This window comes from Monodelphis domestica, chromosome 4, assembly GCF_027887165.1.
Source record: "Monodelphis domestica isolate mMonDom1 chromosome 4, mMonDom1.pri, whole genome shotgun sequence".
NCBI lineage: Eukaryota > Metazoa > Chordata > Mammalia > Didelphimorphia > Didelphidae > Monodelphis > Monodelphis domestica.
The window spans coordinates 302,188,785-302,214,156 of NC_077230.1; the positions used below are offsets into that span (position 1 = coordinate 302,188,785).

Consider the following 25,372-nt stretch of genomic DNA (forward strand, 5'->3'; position numbering starts at 1 on the left):
AAACTTTTATTTTTCTAGTTGACAATATTGTTAAAAAACAAATTTAGTTGTGTAACCTTTAAATACTACTTTAATATCTATGAGTCTCAGTTTCCTCTTCTATGAAATGGAGATAATAATGTTGATAACCACTCAGGGGTGTTGTGAGGATCGAATGAAATAAGGTATATAGAGGACTTTGTAAACCTTGAAACACCATATAAACATCATCTATTATTTCACAAAGAGAGAGAGAGAGAGAGAGAGAGAGAGAAGAAATGAATGGAATATTTCAATGAAATATTTCAAATTCTACAACAATTTAATAAAGATCACCTACTTTTGAATTGGTTAGATCAGATAAAGTTTCAGCCATTGAAGCGCCTTCCATAGACAAATAATAGCAATAGTAGACACTCTAGACTTTTATGCCTTTTGTAAAAGTTAAAATTAAATCTCAATAATAAAAACATATTTTAAGAGATTAACGATCATTAGAAATCAAGGAATAAAGAAGATACAAAATAAAGACCACATGCCCGTGGCTGATCAGCCAGTTCAGACACCCACCTTACCACCACCAAACTTGGGACGGGAAGTAAAAAGGTGGGATCCTTCACGTCCTTGCCTAATATCCCCTGTCTACAGGAAGTATGTAAGGACAGGAAGTCAGTGGACTCCTGGGAAATGTAGTTTTGTTTTTTTTTAGGGTAACAGATTTTCAATTATACATTCCCCCTGAGATCCATGGAAGACTAGCCTTTCCAATGGATCTTGTAAACATAACCAACTTTGAAATTACAATAATTTGAGGATAAGAGGAAAAGAGAACAAAATTCATGATTGTTAGGCGCATTGACAAAAGACCAGTTGGGGGCAGCCCCCTTCAGCATAAGCATATACATACAAAACAAATGCATTCAACCCCACACAGTTCAAATCACCGCATCCCAAAGTTCACTCTGGATCTTCTGGTGCATCATGTTGTCTGTGGAGGCATCTTCATGATACCTTCTCCAAACAGTTCACTTTCTGGATTTGGAGAGGTAGCATGTTAATAAAATTACTCTCAAAAAGAATTTAAACTTTGCATTTTAGAATAATAATACATTCTCCCCTGAAGAGGGTGATTGAAAAACACAGGGTTCACTTAGGGATGCATGGCTGAGTTATGAGGTATATGAATCAATTGGCAAATCAAAAACATAAAAAAATAAATAAAAGAGAAAAGATAACTTCTGGATGAAATATAGACTATTCAAAGTCTTAAGTGTAAAAATTCTAAATAAGAAAATAAATTTATAACAGATCCTTGAATCAGGGTCCAATTAAAGTAATTTCTATCCCATAAGTCTGTAGGACAAAATGCAGTAATATTTCACTTACCCATTTGCATTCTAATAATTCAATGTGTTTTACAAACTTGTTCAATCCATTGTTTTTTCTTCTTTCTTCCTTTTCCTTTCCTCCTTCCTTTCCTTTTTTTCTTCTTTTCTTCTTTACTTTTTCTTCATTCTTTCCTGCCTTCCTTCCTTTCTTCTCTTTCTCTCTCTCTTTGTTTATATGGTGCTACAAGGTTTACAAAGCCCTCTATATACCTTATTTCATTTGATCCCCACAACACCCCTGAGTGATTATCAACATTATTATCTCCATTTCATAGAAGAGAAAACTGAGATTCATAGATATTAAAGGAGTAAATAAAGGTCATACAACTAAACTCATTTTTTAACAATGTTATGGTCATCTCTAAGCAATATAATTGCACCTGCCAGATAAGAGGGGGTAAAAGATCCTTTCTCTCTCAACATTGCTTACTGGGAGGCTACATGTACCAGTATGCCACCAATAAAAATTATCTCAGTTGAAAAAAGGCAAGCTTTGTGACAGATTCTGTGAACCTGAACCAGGGACAGTAGCTCAGCCCGCCTAAAGTATAATAATATATAGTGCCTTGAAGTTTATCTTATTTGATTCTCATGAGTACAACCCTGTAAGATAACTGCTATTATTATCTTCATTTTACAAATAAAATAATTCAGGTTAAGTTCTTATTGTCACACAACTAATAAGGTTCAAAGTCAGGATTCAAACTCAGCTCTTCATCATTTTTCACATATTTCATCACCCTGGGACACGGGGCAGCAGGAGCAAGCAGGGAGATCAGGACATTCACAGTTAGTATCTTGTCTGAGCTGCCAGGACTGGACAAAGATAGAGAAAGCAGAAAAACAAGTTGGCTGGTGAACTGGGGAAGAGTCTTTAAGACAGGGACTAGTACGAAGAAATTGGACAGCTTCTCACTCTTCACTCTCATCTGCAAGGTTTTCCTAAAGCACAATGCTTGCAATCACTAATATCGTTGCTAGACACCACCTCAGAGGCTGAGCACATAGCTAACATCTGGCTTTTCCTACAAATTCTTTCCACTGAAAATTAAGGAGATAATCATTCATTATTTAGTGTTTGATTCTTACATAAAATCCCATTGCATTTCATTTTTTTAACTGCCTGGTTCATTTTTCTATCACAGTTCCAAAAGGTTAGCATCCTTTCCAAACTGTATTTTTACTTTTTAGAGAAAGTCAGATTTGAAGACATTTTCTAAGAAAATAGGAATTTATTTGGCTCCATTCCCCTAAGAAGGGATTATTTGTAGAAGTGTTTATTTAAAATCCAGTATGAATCTTGGTCTGACTTCCGGCTTTTTCCCATTACAAGAAGTAGTAAAACTTCTCAGGTCCTCACACTCAAAATTCTTCCTTCAGACTTCTTACTCTCACACCAAGAATGAAAATAATGAAGGGATCAAAAGCCAGGGGACTGACACTGCCTCTGAAGCTGAACACTCTGGCTTTAGAATTCTCTTAAACTCTCTTCCAGCAAGATATTATTTTTAAATATCTCAATAATTAGTTGCTTATGTCATTTTACTTGATCACTTTGGTTACAAGACTGGAAATAATTGGGTTGATGTTGGTGGCTGGATAGTAACCTCCTGTTATAAGACCTAGAGATTTAAATAATGGAGAGACTTATCTCCAGTTGGAAAAGAGTTTATGGTCCACAGTCTTAGCCTGCAGACAAACACTAACATGTCTGGGATTCAACAAAGGCAGTAATTAGGCGGCATTTTATTGTGATGCAGCAAGCAGGCAAAAGATGGAGCTGGACTACTCTCATGAGCATAGAAACAAAATTGGCTTCCTGGAGAGCAAACATAAGAAATCTGGCAACCTAAAAATATTTAAAGAGATTATGACTCCCAGGGGAGAATTTCAGGCTATTGAAGTGGAAAAGATTGAGCATTTGCTAGGATGGAAAAAGAGGGTTTGTTTTTTTTTTAATGAAAAATACAACAAAGTGCACAGACTTTGGGTATAGTTTCTTTAAAAGAATTAAAATCATTCTGATCAAATACAGAGAAGTCAAATTAGGAAGCCTCAGTTTTCAAAAGAGAAAAAAATCAGAAAGAAAAAGATCTAAAAATAAATATTGTAGATAATGAACAATGTAGCTCCTTTTTCTGATTCTTTGGCATCCAACTTTCTCCCAATTGAAGGGGTCCATGTCACTCATCTCTCAAGGCAAAGAATCTTGATATAGTCTTAAAGTTCTCTCCCTCTGCCTCCTCTCTCTCTCTCTTTCCCTCTTTCCCTCTCTTTCCACTCCTTTTTCTCACTCCCTCTCTACACTTCCTTCAGGCTCTATCATTTCTTCTTCAACATCGCTCAGTATTTCACTCATTCATTCAACAAATGTTATATAAGAGAGAGAGAGAGCACTGGATTTGAAATCAGGAGACCTGGGTTCCATTTCTCTGAGGTTTCATTTCCTTATGTATAAAATGAGGAAGTTGAACTAGTTGACCTCAGGTTCCTTCTAGTCCCAATTCTAGAAACCTAAGATCCTACCTTCAAAAACTGTACTATTAAGAGTCCTCAGTTCTCTCTATCATAGCTACTTCACTTGTAGCACATGTAGAAACAAACATTTATGGAGGCTATTAACAACTCAGCCTTGGGAAATTCACAGAGAAATCCAGACACATTGTTCCAGAACCCAAAGAGTTTACAGCAAGATATGCATAAATGTCCAAAGAATAACATAGATAGTAAACAGCACAAAACTTAAATGACAGAAATTGCCCCCTGACAGAGGTAGGACTTGAGTTAGTAAACATTTGAATGGACAGAGAGAAGAGGAAAAAATCATGCAGACTGGAAGGAGGAAGACAAGGTGAACAAAAATGTGGAGGCAGCTAGGTAGCATGGTAGATAGCCAGACCCAGATTTGTGAGGACCTGGGTTCAAGTGTGATCTCATACACTTCTTAGCTGTGTGACCCTGGACAAATCACTGCCTGTCTTCAATACAATAAGTAGATTAGTATAGTTCAGTAGTTCTCAAAATTTTTTGATCCCAGGACTCCTTTATACTCTTAAAAATTATTGAATACCCCCCCCCAAAAGCTTTTGTTTATATGGGTTTTGTCTATTGATATTTTACCATATAAATGATTAAAACAAAAAATTTTAATATTCACTTTTTAAGTTGTGTTAATAACAATATTAAATAATAGTAAGTTCACTGCATGTCAACATAAATGACATGTTTTTCAGAAAATTAAATATAACCCCAAAACTGTTAGTGAAAAGAGTGGCCTCATTTTACATATTTTTGGAAATCTCCTTTATGTCTGACTTGATAGAAAATAGCCGTATTCTCATAACTGTATATTCAATTGGTTGTAATATGTTGTTTTCATTGAGGCATATGAGGAAAATTTGGCCTCACGCAGATCCATAGTTAGAAAAGGACACCCCAAACCACCTTTAAGGTTTCAGAGCTCCTGGAGGAGGACCCCAATGTAATACACCTGGCCTTCAGGCATTAGGGACCAGGGCAGTCACTGTTACACCTAAGTAAGTGTAGTGTAGGGCAATGGGGAAGATTTAGAAATGTAAAGAGGAGAAGGAGAAATAAGGCTTTCCAGGCCTAGTAAATAGCTTGAGGAAAAGGCAAAAAAGATGGAAATTCTTCTGTTCAGAGTGACAGTGAATAGACCAATCTGGCAGAACATCTGTGTGGGGCAATAGTGGGCGATGAAGTTAAAAAATAGGCTTGTGCCATAATAAAGATTACAGGAAGCCAGGGAAGGTCCCTCAACAGAGAAATGACAATGGAAAGCAATAGTGGGGGCAGTTAGGTGGCCCAGTGGATTGAGAGCCAGTCCCAGAGATCAGAGATTCTGGGTTCAAATTCTAGGTCTATGACCCTGAGCAAGTCACTTAACCCCAATTTCCTGGCCCTTATCACTCATCAGCCCTGGAAGTAATACTTAGCAGTGATTCTAAGATAAAGATAAGGGTTTGTTTTTTTAAAACTTTAAATTAAATTTTAAAGAAAGATATTGATTTAGTAAAATAACCTAGATTGGATTATAGGAAGAGAAGATTGGAGTCAGGTCATTTAGGAGGCTACTGCAACAAATTCTAGAGTGTAGTAATGAAAGCCTGGAAAATAGGGAGGAGAGTTAAGTATGGAAAAGAAGAAAGAGATGGGATAAATATTAAAAGGATTTACTCCTTTCTGTTCTCTAAATCAAATTCTTCCCTAGTGCTAACCTCAGTTATTTAAACCCAAGGCTATACAACCTTCACATAGCAGGTTAAGCAAATTCCCACCATGCTAAGCCATTAGGCAGAATTTCCAAGGATATCAGCCCTCTGTAGCTTCCTTTCCCCTTTTACAAAAGTGCAAAAAGTACATATTACCCAATAGGCCAAGAGAAAAATGTTCTAATGTCCTTGTGTGTACTCTGACCCTGTCTGGAATCTGTTTCCTCTTGCCTTCCCACCTCTACTGTCTCTCTAATAAGTTCCAAATGGCATGGTAAAATCATTTAATTGTTCTACTGCTTTAATCAAGTCACATGCCTTCTCAAAAGTCTCCCAATCACTCTTCAACATCAGGGTGGGGAAATAGTTTTCAAGTAAAGACTGCTGACCCATGGGGGGGGGGGGGGATCATTTAGGGGCCACAAAAGAAAAAAAGTAACTTAATTTATTTTTGAAAGAGTAATTTGTCTCTTTTTGAATTAAGAACAGGGTACATAAAAATGTTCATCGCACTATATTCATTGTAGCAAAGAACTGGAAACTAAGGGAGTGCCCTTCAATGGGGGAATGTTTTGTTGAACAAATGATAATAGTATCTGAATTAAGGAAACATTATTGCATGTAAGAAATGATGAAACAATTAGAAGCAGAGAAATCTGGGAAGATTTGTATGAGCTGATAGAGGGTGAGGAGGGCAGAACCAGAAGAATAATTTAAACATTGACTACAACAGAGCAAAAGACAATAACTGTAAGAAAGACTTAAGAACTTGAACCAATACAATGACCAAGCATGACTCCAAAGGCCCAAGGATAAGTCTGGTTTCCTGTCTCTTAAGAGAGAAATCTAGAAGACTAGAAGTCCAGATACCATTGTCTCCCCACTCATTCTTGGATGAAACTTTTAAAAGAAAAACTAACGAGACCGCTTTTAAAATAAATATAAAAAATATATTTTTATAATAATAAATATATTTTAAATAAATTAAATAAATATAAAAAAAATAAAAAAATAAATGGCTCAGGATGAAGCCAAGAAGAAAAGGCAATTGGCCAGAGGTTTTCCAATCAGGGAAGAGCCAGAAACATCAGATTGGACACACAAAGCTAGTGTCTGTTTCTAGAGATGTGAGACACTGAGAGGTCAGAGACAAAATGTGGGGGTCATATCAGAAGCAAGAGTTAGTACCAGGACTAAATGAAGTTTGAACAAGTGAAAAGATCATAGATTTAAAGCTGGAAACAATCTTAGAGGTCACCAAGTTCAAAATCCTTCATTTTACAAATGAGGAAACAAAGGCCTAGAAACATTAAAATGACCTGCCTAAGAATTAGGAAGTAGAAGAACTGAAATTCCAACCAAAATCCTCTGTACTCTAGATTTGTGGGACTAATTTCAAGAACTGGAGAGATGAATCAGTTCTCTTGTCTGTTCCTCAACATTTAGTGGCTAATGCTCTCTAAATGAAAAACTATGTAGTGAACACTGCCCCAGCATCCCTCCAAGGTAAAAGCAAAATCTAATATACAACTTGTAAGCTGGTGAAATTTCCTGAAGGATACCAATTATTGCAAAAGAGAATTAGTCAACCAGATCTCCAATGACTAGTAGATGCCTGGAGAGCAAAGTTGCCCATGAACCCCTCCGTCTCCCTCTTCTGGGACTATAGAGTGTCTTCTGGTCCTATACCAACTTTCTCCATAATCATACAAGTACCACCATCCAGATGAAGGTCACCAGATGAGTACTTAGCAGCAGTGCAATTTGAGACACAATTATTCCTGCTTATATAGTGACAAAGCTCTGCTTGTCACATTGGTCCTTATCAGGGAATTAGAAGAGAAAAAAAAAACTATTGCCCTTTTGGCAAGCAATTTTATAATATTATAAGTGGCTTTGCTTCAAAGAAAGTTATTAACATGCAAGCAAAAGGGATTACAATAAGTCATACTTAACACCAAAGTCTCTTCTACTTAGGAAAATATTCTCCGAAAATGGGGGTTTCACTTGAACTTTCAATATCTTGTAAGTAACAATAATGGCACTGGCTTGGTTCATCACTCAGCCTTACTTCCACAAGTAGAAATTAATATATCAGGGACACTTGAACTGTGATTTGGGTGAGAGAAGTCAAAACAAAGCAGCTAAGGAAAGGCCAGCCACAGTCCTGACTTCCCATCTATCTAGAGTTAGTCTTTTTTTTTTTAAACCCTTACCTTCCATCTTGGAGCCAATTGGCTCCAAGGCAGAAGAGTGATAAGGGCTAGGCAATGAGGGTCAAGTAACTTGCCCAGGGTCACACAGCTGGGAAATGTCTGAGGCCAGATTTGAACCCAGGACCTCCCATCTTTAGGCCTGGCTATCAATCCACTGAGGTACCCAGCTGCCCCCTATCTAGAGTTAGTCTTGAAATCATAGATTCTTCTTCAGAAGACATTTCTCCTCTTCAAAGCTCTTGAACAAATTCCTCCTGTCACACAAACACACAGTTGCATGTCAGCATTCTCTCCACCAAATTAGAAGTCATGCCTGAGCAACAACACACAAAACATCCTAGATTTAGCTGGAAAAATGGATTATATTTGTTTATACAAATATATATATATATCACAGAGTCTTCCCCAGGAGACTACAAGCTTCCTAAAGGTAGGGAACAGCTTGACTTTTGTATTTTGTATCTCCTGTATTTAGGACAATGTCTAGCATTTTGAGGTAATTAATGCTTGTTGATTACTTGATCACAAATCCCCTACTCAAAGGTCCTAGGATCATAAATTTAAAGAAGGACAAGACTTATGACATCATCTTATCTTCCTCATTTTACAGACAGGGAAATTGAAATCTAAAGAAATTAAATGACTTGCCTAGGGTCATACAGATCCTGTGTAGTAAGGAATAGACCTAGTAATTGAACTCAAGTGCTTTGACTATAATCTTTTATTATAATAGTATCCTTTAAAATAATAATATAATATATGTTGTTTAACAATCTATGTAGCTGCTAGCATTCGGCAGCGGCCACACCCTGGGCAACGGCTTCCACAGGCCAGCTAAACCTTGTGAGGGTAGCCATCGAGTCATCGACCCCTGGTGAACCAGGGCTTTGCTCACCCAGCATGTGAAGACTGCTTCGGCCGAATAGACAGAAGAAACCAATAAGAAGGTTCAACGGCTGAGAGGGCGACACAGCAAAGCACTGTGGAGTGCTCAGGGCGTGTTGGAGCACAAAGGACAACACGGCCATCCAATGCAGCTGAGGAAGTCTCCAGGTGTAACGACTTTTCGTGCCACTTGACCCAGGCTTCCAACGCCGAGAGAGTGGGACTGTCTCTGTGCATCGGATTTTCCACTTAAATCTCCTTCACGCACAAGTGTCTTTGTGCACACTCATCTATCATAGATTAAAATGCACAAAGACAATCATCATCCTCAGTTACCGAGAGACTACTACTAACTAACTAATATTTTAATAATACATTCAAATAGAATGTTTATAATAACAATAATAATACCTTTCCATTTCATCATGCTATCATTGAGGGGTTAGGTAGAAAGGTAGAATACTGGGAGGATAAAGAGCATAATGGTTCTATACAGAATTCACACAATTTGCAGGATTCAGGTTTTTTTTAATAAAATCCCCCCCCCAATTACATGTAAAAACAAATTTTTAGCAATCTTTTTTTAAAGTTTTTCTCTCTCTCTTTCCCACTCTCACTCCCTCCCCCTTCCTTCCACCCTGAAACAGTAAGCAATCTGATCTAGATTTTATATGTGCAATCATATAAAACATTTTTCCATATTAGTCATTTTATAGAAGAGATCTCAAAGGGGAAAAAAAAAGGAAAAAGAATATGAAATATAGTATGCTTAGGTCTACAGTCAAATTCTGTCAGTTCTTTCTTGGAGGGCAGATGGCATTTTTCATTATGAGTTTCTTGAATTGAGGGACTTAAACCCTTACTTTCCATCTTGGAGTCAATACTGTGTATTTTATACCCATTTTCTTGGTAGGTAGATTACATTACCTAATATACATGTTCAAAGAGAAATAATTGGAAAAGTGATACATTAACTTTTAACAAATCACTTGATTAATAATCTATATTTTTGTATTGTGATTACAGACAGTATATATTTTATAAAATAATGATTAAGCTGTTTTCCATTTGTTATTCATTTTATTTTATTTATAAAATAAAAATTTATAAAATACAGACAGAATACAAGATAAATGATTTCATCACAGGTAGCTTACTAGGAAGTTTGAGTTACTGATTTATGTAATTGAGTCACTGAGGCATTTTGAAACTTAGTGTACCTGTACTGTACCTGTATGTATTATATGAGCCTTTATGATTGATTTGTGTGCTGGCTTCATGAGAAAGTTTTGGGCTTGGCCTGTAGCTGCGATTTTACTGGGAATTATGTACCTAAATAAAAGTTAACCCATGATAGTCTTTTTGGGATTCGGTTTGAGGGTCTGATCTTTTGGTGATGTTTTAGAGAATTAGGGTACAGGTGTTTTGCTTTTGCATTATTTCTTTTGAGACTGGGGGAATAATAATGTCAATTTACAGGTAAGGGGCATTGATGAAAGAAGTCATGCAAGGGGGATAGAGTGGGCAGTCACATCTCGCCAAGGATCACTTTGTGGTCTCCCCAACTACCACGCGTGACTCTGTCAAAGTGTTGTGGACTGGTTGCCCCCAGCATTCCCTTCCCCCCACCCCTTCTCATAGCCAATGCACAATTCCACTGAGTTTTACATGTGTCCTTGATCAAAACCTATTTCTCTATTGATATTTGCACTAGGATGATCATTTAGAGTCAACATCCCCAACCATATCCCCCTCGACCCATGTAATCAAGCAGTTGTTTTTCTTCTGTGTTTCATAAATCCATCTGAATTATTCTGGATCACTGCCTTGCCACTAATGGAGAAGACCATTACATTCGATTGTACCACAGTGTATCAGTCTCTGTGTACAATGTTCTCCTGGTTCTTCTCCTTTCACTCTGCATCAATTCCTGGAGGTCATTCCAGTTTACATGGAATTCCTCCAGTTCATTATTCCTTTGAGCACAATAGTATTCCATATGATCAACAATTTCAAAGGACTCATGAAGAAAAATACTATCTATATCCAGAGAAAGAACTAATGGAGTCAGAGTACAGACTGAAATACATTTTCTTTCTTTTTTTTTTTTGGTAATGTGACTAATGTGGAAATTTTCATATGACTTTATATGTATAATGGGTATCATATTTATTAACTTCATAATGGGTGGGGGAAGGCTGGAGGAAGGGAAACAATTCAGAACTAAAAAAATTAATGGCTATATTGAAATGAGCATGCTCAAGTTTCATATTTTAATTTATAACCCATGCTATATCCTATCATCCTCATCAACTCACTAAATAGAATATCAAAAGGAAAATAAAAAGATAACTATATATTTAACTTTTATTCTGAAGACAGTTGTCTGAATTCTTTTTAATTTTGGAATTTGCTAACCAGGGTATACCACAGGGCTTATTACCCATAATTACAAGGTGCTGTTAACAGCTGGAATGTAAAATGTGAACCTTAAAAAATTCTCAGACCCTACTTCATAAGGTTAGGATTGTGAACCTTAAAAATTTCCCAGACCCTACTTCATAAGGTTGGGTTAAGACCATTCCCCACTGGGACCATTCCCCATTTGGGCAGTGAAGGTACTTGATCAGGAATGTGAGAACTCTACTTCACTATACTTAAGCATGCCTTAGGAGAAGATAAAGTTGTACACTCTTTGCTGAACAATGAAAAGTACTTAAACCCATACTTATAGTAAGACAAAAAGTTCTTTAAGCCATGCCTATTTTAGGACTAATACAAAAGGGTGCTAAGTACCTATAAAGGTCAGGCAACTTGTGAACTTACAAGGAGAAAAGAGGTAAAAACTTACTCAGAGATTCTAGTCTACTCAGGTGTGAATTACTCAAAAGATTAGTCTACTCAGGTGTGAACTAAGAATGGTCTGTCCTTTGAAAAATGTCTACTGTGATTGGTAGATGTGAGAACTTAGGGGAGGAGACATAGGAGAAAATTCCCTTTAAATAGGAGCTCAGAATCATTCAGATGGAGATTCTGATTCATTCAGATTCAGGTTTCAGCTGGTGGAGTCAGCTGAAATGAAGCTGACCTGGTGACACTAGAATCCTTGCTTGAACAGATCTTGTGGTGAGTGATTAAGGACTGACTGATCTTTCTTTTAGGGTTTAGGCCTAGGTTGGCCAGGGCTGCCCTGGGCCGGCCTATCCTTTTCTCATTATTTCCTTTTTCTCTCTTTCTCTCTTTCTTTAATTCCTCATTGTATTATTAATTAAATTCTCTATAAAACCCAGTTGACTTGGGTATATTCATAATTGGGAATACTTCCCTGGCGACCACCTTACATTTGATTTGAAACAAGACACTGTAGTGAAAACATATTGGTAAGTTCATGCCTAGAACCACCATTTGAGGAAGTATCCAAGCCAGTCATACCCATTTCTTGATAGACATAAATAGATAGATAGATAGATAGATAGATAGATAGATAGATAGATAGACTGAGATAGACAGATGGATGAATACATAGAGACAAAGAAGGTACATATGTTGTTTATTTTTATTTCTCTCAATTATATGTAAAGAAAAAAATTAACATTAATTTAAAATTTTTTTAAATTCCAAATTCTCTTCCTCCCTCCTGCCTCTTCTCCCCTAGGAAGGCAAGCAGTTTTATATGTCATAAATGGTTTCCACATTAGCCATGTTGAAAAAGAAACCACAGATAAAAAAAAAAAACCCTAAGAATCATAAGAAAGTTTAAAAGTCATGCTTCAATCTGCAGATGCCATAACTTCTTTATCTGAAAGTATTCAGCATTTTTCATAATAAGTACTTTGGATCTTTGTCTTGATCAGGGTAGCAACGTCTTTCACAGTTGATCATCCTTACAATATTACTACTGCTGTGTACAATGTTCTGCTGCTGCTCACTTCATTTTGCATCAGTTCATGTAAGTCTTTCCAGGTTTTTCTGAAAGCATCCTGCTCACTAATTCTCATATATGTTCACTTCTAATCCATTTGGGTTCCTTCAAAGCTCCCCAATTTGGTGCCTTTCTCCACCCTGTTTTCATTCCTTTTATTTGCTGCCTTCCCCTATTAGAGTGTAAACTCCTTACAGGCAAAAACTTTCTTTTTACTTGTATTTGTATTCCCAGAAATTAGCACAGTACCTGGAATATAAGTATTAATAAATGCTTCATCTATCTATTTATCTAAAATAGCACAGATAGAAGGCAATAAAATAATTTCAACAAGTCTTCACTATCATGTAGTTTCATCACTATAAACACTTAAGTAGAACATATCTAACTTATCTTCATACTGAAATTCTAGATCTCACGCCAAGAATTACAATCCTTGCTAAATGTCCATTGTACAGAATTATTTCTGTTGGAGTCTTTCTAGTGTCTCAATCTTTGTAAAGCATAATATTTAGCCTTTAAGAAACATACAACCCAAATATACAGTTTGGTTGTCTTCGGACTAGACAATTTCCTATTTTCTTACTTGGCTCAGAAGTTATCTTTATTCGCTGGAAGTATCTAGTATGGTATGTTTCATGGATTGATGTCACTGAGACACTGTACCAACTATCAGCTTTCCATTACTAGGACATATCACTGCCCTGGTTGTACAATGATTTAATAAATCTTAAGGCTTTTTTTCATGTCATTGGTTTCACATGATCTTGAGCCTAGCCTTCCATTCATTCCTCAATTCTATTCCCTCCTTTCCTTTCCCATTGCCACCACTTTAGTTCAGGCAATTATCTCTAGTATCTCCCCTCTCCAATTCATCCTACTCACCACTGCAAGACTATTCTAATATTCCAATCAATATGTGACTTATATCAATAGTTATCCCTTCCAATAACACAGATAATAATCTATCCATGACCATCCACCCTGTATTAATTTTATCTGTACCCATGTCTTGATATGGCTGAGAGCAATGAGCAAGAATGGACAGATTCGTTTTTCCAAAATCACAGCTTTCATCTTGTCACTTCCCTGGTCAAAAATCTTCAATGGCTCCCCTTTACCAATAGGTAAATTCAAATTTAAAGGCATTTTACGATCCATCTCTAACCAGTAATTCCAAATCTGCTTCTATTCTTTGACATGATGCTTCTTCTTCAGCTAGACTCATTTACTCGCTATTTTATATTCGTGTTCCTGTCGCTCTAATTGTGTCCTCTATATAAATGTCCTCTTCCCTTTTTCCCCCAGTCCAACTCTTGTCTTTACTTCAGCTTAAGACTCATCTCTAGCACGATCCATTCAGTTCACAGTGACACCTCTCTCCTCTGAATACTTGCTGCACTTCTCCTCACTTGGCATTTAATTCAATTTCTTTATGTCCTCTCTTTCACTGTTGTTTGTCACATTTTTATACAATATAAGTTCCTTGAAGACAGGACCTATTTTTTGCTTCATCCTTGTGTCTCTTAACAGCTAGCAGTTCGGTGATTCACACATACTAGCTGAATGCCTGACTGGGTTATTGATAGACCTCTCATATCTCACCTCCATGCTTTTTTGTTGGTTGTCCTTTAGGCCAAGAAATACTGTTGTTCCTCATCTGACCTCTTGGGATTTTCCTTGTTTCCTTCAAAACTTGGTTTCCAAGCTGCCATCTACATGGAGTCTTTGCTGACTTCCCAGCTAATAGTGCCTTCCGGTCAAAAAAAGGATTCAGATTCACACTACATATTTCTGTTAGGCTGGAACCAATGATCATATTTTCATAATCACAACTTAAACTTATGCACATTTGAATACATTAGATCACTTCATAGGATTCGTTGTTCGTAACAATTGGGACTTGGCTCTATTTAGCATGTACATGTTACTCCTTTCAATAAAATGTAAGGTCCCCCAAGGCAAGGAAGGCATTTTAATTTTTGTTTTGTAGCCCCAGAATTTAGCACAGTGCCTAGACCATAGAAGGTATTGAATAAATACTTGTTACTTGAATGACTGATTTAACCTTTTTGTATAAGTGTATATCTTGGCTTCATGATTAGAACATAAGCTCTAAAGAACTATGGGAAGTAGCTAAACAAATATGTGTTTTAAAAAAATTGTACCCCAGGGACAACATCCCTCAGCATTCTCTACTCTTCCCAAGATTCCCATTCTTATGTTCTGGCGTGGGTTGGACTATATATAGGCTGATCCCACATCAGGAGGGGGTCTTTGCTGGGGCTTGAGTAGGCAGGCTGTTGGGGCTCTGGCTCTTATCTCCCTCGCACCCCTTTTTCTCTCGTACCCCTTATTTTTACCCTTACACAAATTTGTGGTACATAAATAGAATGGAAGATTACTATGCTATAAGAAATGGTGAACATGATGAATCCAGAGAAGCAGGAATTTCTTAATATGAACTAATGCAAATGATAACAGTGTAAACAAGAAAAAACAAAAGAATCAAAGCCAAATGCTTTTTGAATTATGATGACCAGGTATGGCACCAAAAAAGAGATAAAAGGAAGTATCTCTCCCCATTCACCCCCCAACTCCTTTGTATATAAGTGAGAGACTTGTGGATGTTTTGTTACAACGTTCACTCTTGAAGAATTTTTTGGTGTGTGTATTTCTTCCATTCTTCAAAGAGATAGCTTTCTGAAAGGAGGAGAAGCATACAATGGGAAATATCAATGACCTAAAAACAGAAGATACCAATAAACATCAGGAAAAAAAAGACTGTAAGCTCCTTGAACACAGTGACCATATGGCATACTTTGTCTATCACAGCACCTACCATAGCTCTCCAATTACTAAGAACTCAATAACTATTTGTTGAATAAATATCTGAACTAAAATCTAAACACAAAAGAAGGGAGTATCTCATTTGTGACACCTCTTCTTATCCAGAAACTTCTTGGATTTTTTAATATACTTTAAAACCATTTGTCAACCACAGCAAAACTCAGCTGATGTAAAGTGTAAAGGCAACTATTGATTCAATGGCTAGATCTCTGGTCCTGGAGTCAGGAAGACCTGAGTTCAAATGTGACCTCAGACACCAGCTGTACACACAGCAAGTTACTTAACCTCTATTTGCCTCAGTTTTTGCAACTATAAAATAAGGATAGTAACAGAATCTACTTCCCAGGGTTGTTGGTAAGGATCAAATGAGACAATATTTGTAAAACATAAATGATTATTTCCTTCTTCCGTCCCTCCCCTAATGTTCAACTTTCCCATCAGACAAAACTAAGGCTGTTTTTATAAAATATTTAATTTCCACTAAGCTAATGGAGAGAGTGGAAAATGTAAAGACAGAGTTATTATGTTTTGCTTTTTCAAGGGACAATAATATTTCCTATCTTTGCTGAAAAGTAGCCCATAATAAGGATACTTGCTAGAATGTTTCTTCAGGAAAGAAATCCAAGCCACTAAAAAGTAAATTGAAATCTTCAAATAGACCCCTAACACTGCATCGAGACAATCTTGAGATAATAGCATTGCTTATTCTGGGACAACAAATCTCTCCCCTTTCCTCATTCACCTGGCAGGCCTAATGAGGTTTCATGAGGGGCCACTCTATCTGTCCCTTAAGTCACACTGGCAAGAATCACAACCACATCTGTCTCGGGTCCGGGGCTTTCAGCTCTGCAACTTCTTCCCCACAAAAGGCTGCTCTAGTCCTGATAACTTAACATTTATAACAACCACATAAACATTCCTCTACTCTAACCATGGAGAAATAATCCCTTTTGTCTTCTCCACATCCAGCTTCTCAAGTGTCTCTGCCTTATCTTCTGTTTAGATCTAGAAGCTCTGTCCAAGAGATGCATTACCAGACTAGTGGAGACCAAACAACGGAACAATTAAAGGGCAAGGGAGATTTAAAAACAAAAACAAAACCCTAGCGCTCTCCAATTTATATAGCACTGTAAGGTTTACAAAGACAAGGACAAATTTCAGAGATGATTTGAAAAGAGATAGCAAGTAGACAAGCTCACTGCCTGGACTATTACAAGTGCTCCCCAAGTAGTGACCCAGAGCCATCAGGAGACTATTTTTGATAGAAGTTGCTGCAGAGGCAGAGAGAGCCACAACACAGAGCCATGGCCATCACTGGGGCAGAATTACTAGGGTACTGTCCAAGGGTATGGCCGGGAGCCTTTGGCCCATCTCCCGCCATCAGAACCTTCTCTACCAGGTTGCCAAGCCCTAAGGCCAGAGACCACACACATCCCTGACCCTCTCCTCACTTTTCCTCTACCCCAAAGCTTTCCCACAGTCTCACCGGACCTTTCCCTCCCTTGGCTTTACTCTTCTCTCTCCTGCCAGGGTCCTTCCCCAGACATCCTGGGGTCTCTGTCTCCACTCTAGAACAAGGTGTTTCCACGGCCTCTTTTCTCCCCCAGAGGTCATGAGGAGATTAACAATCCCATGTGTCTTCCTACTGGAGATCCTCTCCAAATGAATTTCCTACATGTGTCGGAATTCCTTGTTTCAATTCCAAAAATAAAAATGGGGCAATGAAAGGGATGTAGACATAACCAAAAGCCAGCCTGGAACCAAGGTTTGGTCTGTGAGGGACGGAGAGGACTTTTTACAGTCTTGCAGAATGTAGGTAGTCATGCCACCACCAACACTGTTGTCTGTGGGGAGACTGCTAGGGAGATACAACCATGCCAGGAGCTTCTGACTCTTGCATGTAGTGGTAAGGAAAAAAGCACAAGTCCAGAACTGGAAAATAAGCAAGGAGGTAGCCCAGGGGTCAGAGCCCTGAGCCTGGATTCAAGAAGAGCAGAGTTCAAATCTGGTCTCTGACACTTACTAGCTAGGTGACCCTGGGCAAGTCCCTTAAGCCTCCCTTTTTCTTCCCAATGTGGTGTTTTAATAGTATTTTACTTTTTTACTTCTTTAATAGTATTTTTTAAAATAATAAAAAACAGTGTTGTTTTTTTAAACAAAGTATATAATAGGGGACAGTTAGGTGGTTTAGGGGATTGAGAGCCAGGCCTAGATATGGGAGGGCCTGGGTTCAAATCTGGTCTCAGACATAGTTGTGTGACCCTGGCAAGTCACTTATCCCCACTGTCTATTCCTTCACTGTTCTTCTGCCTGGGAACCAACACACAGTATTGACTCTAAGATGAAAGGTAAGGATTAAAAATAATAATAATAATATATATATATATATATATATATAGTATATAACACAAGTAGAATAAGAAGAGAAGAAATAGTTAATGTGAGAACAAAACAAAAGCAAAAAAAATCTATCTGCCTCAGTTTCCTCTACTGTAAACTCAAGATAATAACTACCTACCTGGCATGGTTGTTGGGCTTTATGATTGCTTATTTCCTTCCCTTCCCAACAAGTTCACCCTGGAGATATGAAGAACAATCACATTTGTAAAAAGGACACATCTATTTTGAAGTGAAGAAACTTGGTTTATAGAGTCCTGGTCCTCAGGTTAACTGGTTGATGGTTATTAATTTCCTCATCTGTAAAATAAAATGGTTAGGTAATCTCTAAAGTCTCTTTCACCATTGTGATCTTGTGATTTTAACTGAGATCTAAAACCAAAAAAGGCAGACAGAGTAAATTCCCAAATGGAATGGGAATTGGAGTAGAGAAAGGAAAATAGGAAGGAGGTAGTAAATAGCAAGAAAAGTAAGACCTGAGACAATTAAAAGTCTATAAAAAGCAGTGGGGGAAAGGGTAAAATAGAAGAAAGTAGTCAAGAGGGAAGAGGATTGTAGATGTGGTCAGTTTTAGGCAGGGAAATATGAGAGAAGTAGTGCTGAGGACCCCAAATAATGGAAGTAAAAAGGAAACCAGATATATGGCCCCAGTTTTGTTGAAGGAATTCTTCTTGCCCAGGAAGCTTTTGCAAAGAGATGCATTCAAAAACCCTTCAAATTCTCAAAACCAAAAGCTGATCACTAAAACCAAAATTCATATTCTAGTTGCACTGATTTGGGAGTCTGAAGTCATCTAGATATGTCACAAAAGAATGATTAAAGTCCATTTATATGGTGTTTTACATTTTACAAAATGCTTTACCCTACATATACTCATTTGAGTATATTCATATCCATGTAATCAAGGACAAGTAAAAGTGTTCTTATATTCATTCCCCCTCAGAGAAAAAAAAGGGTTTAGAGAAGGGAATGACTAGCCAGAATTTCCAGAGCTAGTCAATGGCAGCACCAACTCTGGAGTCTGAGGGCCTGGGTTCAAATATCACCTCTGACTCCACCAATATGACATTGGCCAAGTCGCTTGCCTTCCCTGGTGCCTCATTTCCTCATTTGTAAAATGGAAAGGGGGAGGGATAATGAGCTATCTCTCTCTCTAAAGTCCCTTCCACCTCTAAATCAATGACCCCAGAATCAAACAAAGACACAAACCCAGGCATTCTGTCTCTAAATCCCATACTACTTCTCTAGAGGCAATTCTGAATCAGTCAGTCAATAAACATTTATTAAGTGCCTACTGTGTGCTAGGCACTGGGCTAAGTGCTGGGGATACAAAAGAGGCAAAAGGCAGCCCCAGCCCTCAAGTTGCTCACAAATAAAAAACACTTCTTCCTCTTCAGTTTTAGATTGATAAGCTTAGGTTTCATTTCATCAGTCTCTTTGGGTTTACAAACTGTTACCCCTTTTTGCCTAGTGAGATTCCCTAACTCCCTGGGGTTTTTCTCCACCTCACCTCTCCCTCTGCTCCTGACAAGAACCACAACCTCTTCAGGTGTCAAAAGGAATTGACTGAGATGCCATACAAGGAGACTTAATTGGGTGCTTCTGTGAGTTCCACTGAGGAGTGAGGAGAGGGACCAGTTAAAGGGCCACAGTTCACAAAAGTTCTGGTACTAAATGACAGCTATTCTTCCACCAGCTGCAGGACATTTTCCATTCTGCTTAGCTCCTCCCTGCCTCTAAATTCTTCTCAATTTGGACTTTAATACTAACTTAGATCGAGTTTCATTGCCTTGTTCTTGACTGTTCAGAGTTGTTTTCACAGCCTGTGGAGACAAGCATTTTCAACCTTTCCCCTCGCAGCAGAGAGGTGATGAGTTACTTGGACAGAATACTAACTGCATTGTCAGCCATGGTTCTGGATCAGATGTTTTTGCTTAATTATTTTCAGTTTTCATAAGGGAGGTTTTAATCTGGGAGTGAATGTAGGAAATGATTGCATTAAAGGCTAAAAGTGAATTTTTTAAAAACTGCTTCTTTGTTTCTTATAGACCTATATAAACAGTCATAAATACATCCCATCCACTCAGTGCAGTCCACTTGGGTCACTTCAGCATCTTTATGAAATGTGGTGTCATTTCCCTTCCTGCTTTACAAAAAAGACTACACGTGTGGAATATTGCACATGCTATCATATACAAATGATGGGTCAAGTGATTTTGCTCAACTTTTTTTTTTCTATTTTAAATTTCTTTGTCATAAGGGATAGGTAGCAAGGAGAGAGATTCTGACATGGTGATATGAAAACAGAAGATACCAAAAAAAATAACTATTTTTAAAAGGAAAAAAAGGAAAAGTGGTACCTTAAGCTGGGTATTATTCAAGCTAATTCAACAAACATGTATTAAATACTTATTACATCCAAGGCATTATGAGAAAGCAGTGGAAATAATTAGAATAATGGACATAGCTAGGTGACTCAGTGGATTGAAGGTCAGGCCCAGACAGAGATCCTGAGTTCAACTCTGACCTCAGACACGTCCTAGCTGTATGACCCTGGGCAAGTCACTTAACCCCCATTGCCTAGCCCTTACCACTCTTCTGCCTTGGAGCCAATACACAGTGTTGATTCTGAGATGGAAGATAAGGGTTAAAAAAAGACAAGTAAAATAGTACCTGCTCTCAAAGAGCTTACAATCTAATGGGGAGGATGTGGTGTGTTTGGATACAGGTACAGTGTGAATAAGATAAAATGCAGGGGTATTTTTGCCTTCCTTGGCATACAAATGAAATTGAAACATCTCAAGAATCCATTCTTTTATCCCATCATCACTCTCCAAACAGATGGCAGCCCTTCTTTGGTCTACAGCGGGGATTCATAACCTTTTTTGTCTCATGGACCCAATCTAGTGAAGTCTACAGATCCTTCCTTCGAACAACATTTCTAAATAACAAGGCTAAATTGAGTGACCTCAGTGAGGAGGGCTTGAGTTTCTCTCCAAGTGTCCTCCCTGCAGGGAACAGGGATCTCTGGTGGTCCACAGTCACGGAGTCCATCTATAGTTGTGTCAAGGAAGTTGTGTTTCACACCAAGAACCACAGAACTGGAGAGTCAGAAGGCAGCCCCAGCAAACACAGCAGGAATGCCTATTAGAACATTCTCTACTAGCCATACAGGAAGCTCCCCTTGAGGAGGGAACTCATTGCACTCTCGGGAGGTAGGGCATTCCATTTTAAGGCGGGTCTGATGATGGGCAGGTTTCTCCTGACATTAAGCCTACATTGGCCTCCTTGCAGCTTTCACCTGGCCTATCTGAATCATACCACATGAGTTTACTCAGTAAAGGAAGGCTGCCATTGAGGAGCATCCAACCCAGGGAAAGGACAGCCTAGGATTCCATTAGCTCTTTCTGGCATTCCCTCAAACTGCTGACTTCTAGATGGAGTCTACTAGCAACTCCAAGTTTTTTTTTCAGAGGATCTCCTTTTTTTAAAACCTTACCTTCTGTCTTAGAATCAATCCTGTATATGGGTTCCAAGGAAGAAGAGTGCTAAGGGCTAGGCAATTGGGGGTTAAGTGACTTGTCCAAGGCCACAAGGCCAGAAAGTATCTGAGGACATGTTTGAACCCAGGACCCTTCTGTCTGCAGGTTTGCCTCCACTGAGCCCCCAGCTGCCCCCCTAGGACCTGTTTTTTAACCATAGTTCTCCTCCTTCCCCCTCACTTGACCCTTACATTCTTTATTTATGCAATTGATTTTTTCATCTAAGTATTGTTGTTATTCAGTTGTTTTAGTCATGTCCAACTCTTTGCGACCCCTTTTGGGGTTTTCTTGGCAGAGATAACAGAGTGGTTTGCCATTTCCTTCTCTGGCTCATTTTACAGATGAGTAAACTGAGGCAAACAGGGTAAAGTGACTTGCCCACAGGGTCATACAGGTAAGTTAAGTGTCTGAGGCTGGGACTGATCTTGGGTTTTCCTGACTCTAGGTATGGTGCTCTATCTGTTTTGCCATCTAGCTACCCCTAAGTATAGGACTTTACATTACTTCTTTTTTTTTTAAACCCTTACCTTCTGTCTTGGAATCAATACTATGCATTGACTCCAAGGAAGAAGAGTGGTAAGGGCTAGGCAATGGAGGTTAAGTGACTTGCCCAGGGTCACACAGCTGGGAAGTGTTTGAGTTCAGATTTGAACCTAAGACCTCCCGTCTCTAGGCCTGACTCTCAATGCACTGATTTACCCAGTTGCCCCCCTTTACATTAATCCTTGTCAGATTTCATCTTCTTAACTTCATTTCACTCTTCCAGTCTATTAAGTTCTTTTTGGACCCCAATTTTAATTATATTTATGTAGATTAATATATTATTATTTTTATTAAAGAGAAAAGGACCAAAGGTAGGACCTAGGGACATTCCACTTGAAACCTCTTTCCAGGATGGCATCAGTCCACTAATGAAAACTCTCTGAATCAAGGTAACACATTCCAAACTCCTCATTTGTGCTATTATCCAGTCCAAATTTCTCCATTTTGTCCATAAGGATACTGCAAAAAGACTGTCAGATGAGATATTTGTTGTGTTTAGCACAGTTTCTGCCACATAGCAGGTACATAATAAATACTTGTTCCTACCTCTTCCCCCTTTCAAATGCCTTATTGAAATCCACATATATGCTCTATCTATGGCATTTCTCTGCCATAAAAGAATACCAAGTTAGCTGGCGTGACTTGTTTCTACCCATGATTACTCTTTAAAAAAAAAATTTTTTTAATAACAAATTTCCACATACACTTTCCAAAGTCCTATGATCCTTGTTGTCTCTCTCCCTTTTTTCCTCTACCCTCCTGGAACTAACAAGCAATTCAATTTGGGTTATACATGGTTTACATGATTACTCTTAGTTATCTCATCTTCCCTTTCAAAATGCTCACAACACATTCTTTAATAGTCTATTTCAGAATTTTACCAGAAGCTGACACCAAGTTAATGAAGCCTAAGTTTTAATGTTTCTATCGACTTTCTGTTTTTGAAACTTGGGATATTGACCCATCTTTAGTCTCTTTATCCACATTCTTCAAAATGCATGTGCTAGGGGAAGCTAGGTAGTACAGTGGTTAGAGATCCAGGCTTGGAATTGAGAAGACCTAGGTTCACATCTGGCCTTAGACACTTCTTATCTGTGAGACTCTGGGCAAGTCCCTTTACCCCAACTGCCTAGCCCTTACCGCTCTTCTGCCTTGGAATTATTACTTAGTTCCAGTTCTAAGACAGAGGGTAAGGGTTTAAAAAAAATGTGTCTGAACATGAACGCCCTCTACAAGGTCCCTGAATAATAATCATTCAGCTTCTACTGGAAAATCTCAAGTGATGGAGAAGTCACTGCTTCCATTAGCAATCCCACTCCACTTCTGGGAGCTATAATTATTCAGAATGTTTTTCTTACCATCTGCCTATTTACCTATTATTCAAGAGAATAAATCTAATTCTTTAACTGAATAATAGCCTTTCAAAAACTTGGAAATAGCTATCATGTGGTCTCTCAAGCTTCCTCTTCTCCAGGTTCCCTATAATAATGTTAATAATAATAATAATAGTAAGCATTTATATAGCTCCTACTATGTGCCAGCACTGTACTAAGTCCTTTATATATAAGTATTATATCATTTGATTCTCACAACAACCCTGGGAGGTACATACTATTATTATTCCCACTCTACAGTTGAGGAAATTGAGGCAAACAGAGGTTAAGTGACTTGCCCAGGGCCACAGAGTCAGTGTCTGAAGTCAGAGTTTAATTAGCTGACCCTAGGCATAGCACTCTGTGCACTCTGATACCATCCAGTTGCCTCTAATTACTGATATTCATACCACATAATCTCTGGTATCTTTATCACCCCAGCTGCCCACTTCTAGTGGCACTCTAGCATCCTTATTCTGGCTTCTCTGGCTTACTTAGTGCAGCCAAAAGCTATTCAGGCTGCCAGATACATTGATTTTATTTTGTTTATATTGCCCCTCATATAGCTTAAACAGCTCTTTTTTAATTTTTGTTGTTATTGTTGTTGTAGCATCAGTTCTTCTGGAAAATTCTAAAATATTCATGCTAACAGAGAACTTAGAAGCAATCTCATCCAAATCTCCCTGTTTCCAGATGAAAAAATTGAGGCTCAACAAGACGAAGGAATGTACAAAGGTCACACAACTTGGTAGCGACAGAGCCAGATCTAGAATCCAAGCTTCCTAATTCCCAGGCGAGTGATCTTTCCACTATAATATGCTGTCTTTCAGTAGGGATGGATTTTCTTTTGCATGAATTTCCAAGACTTCAGCTTCCAGTCGTGACCTATGTCACATTTAGTTGTATTAAATTGAGTTCCCTGTTGTGATCCAAGTCAAAAAACATTTACGAAGCACCTAAACCTACCAAATGTAAGCTACTATGCCAGTCACTAGGAAGACAAAGATTTAAAATATAGCACATCACTCCTCTAGGAACTTAAAATTGAAAAGACTAGGGAGAGAGAGATTTAAAATAAATCATTTCAATCCTCTGGGAGCTTACAATTCAAAAGATATGCCTACCCAACAAGGATAACACAAGAGTTGAGTGTGGTAAATAAAAAGGAGCTGTCCAAATGAAATGCTGAGATATATTGTACATGTCCCAATGTTTCCCTCATCAAATTCTCCATTCCACAAAATGATATTCTCTATAGCATAGTTGGTATATTATTAAGATACCATATGCATTAAATGATCTGATATAAGTGGCACTAGAGGGAAAAAAAAGGCAAACTAAAGGCAGAACACTGGATATAACTCCTGAGGGAGAAAAGGTCAATACATAAATTAATAGTATCTTTCTGTTTATTCTTCAAAGATTTTTGTTTTATTGAGTTTTCACTTAATCTTATTAATAAGCAGTACCTTGACTAGTGATCATGAATGATCATGAATAGATAAAAGTATTTTAATATATAGAGTGATTTTAGAAAAAGTGATGATCTTGGAATCCTGGGCCCTAAATTCAAATCCCAATCCTGTTACTATTTCTGACCTTGGGCAAGTTATTGAGTCTTTAGGAGCCTCAATTTCCTCATCTGGTTTATTAATATTTGCTTGAATAAGAGGAGAGAGGAGAGAGAAGAGAGAGAGAGAGTGAGTGAGAGAGAGAGAGAGAGAGATTGAAGCCTATTCTTAAACTAGCCATGTGGGCACTCTTCTCATGGCTCTCTCTCAGCCGGTGTCCTTTCACCATGGCATCCAAGGGAATAGAGAGAAACCACTTTCTGGAACCCCCTTTTTAATATATTCTCCTTTACCACCACCCCTCCCCCCATCCTAACCTGATCCTTTCTGGGTCATGTGCCTAGGTCTCTCTCCAGTGACCCATACTGGAGTGCAGTAGAGCAGGTCAGACCTAAATGTGTGGTCCTGGGAGGGGGTTCCATTCACACACCTCCCAGGACAAACTCAGTCAATGCCTTGTTTTCTTACCATCTT

At 38.2% G+C, this 25,372-nt stretch overlaps 1 long non-coding RNA gene across 1 annotated transcript in view; it reads right to left on the reverse strand.

The window, feature by feature from the left end:
- Positions 1 to 34: 34 nt before the first annotated feature.
- The window catches only part of LOC130453812 (uncharacterized), a 51,732-nt gene continuing 26,394 nt past the window's right edge, over positions 35 to 25,372 (reverse strand). Inside the window, exons 2-3 of the long non-coding RNA XR_008911385.1 lie at positions 17,991 to 18,049; positions 35 to 8,990 (exon numbers count right to left, since the gene is read on the reverse strand). This is a non-coding gene — a long non-coding RNA (uncharacterized LOC130453812). The remainder of the gene's footprint in view (positions 8,991 to 17,990; positions 18,050 to 25,372) is intronic.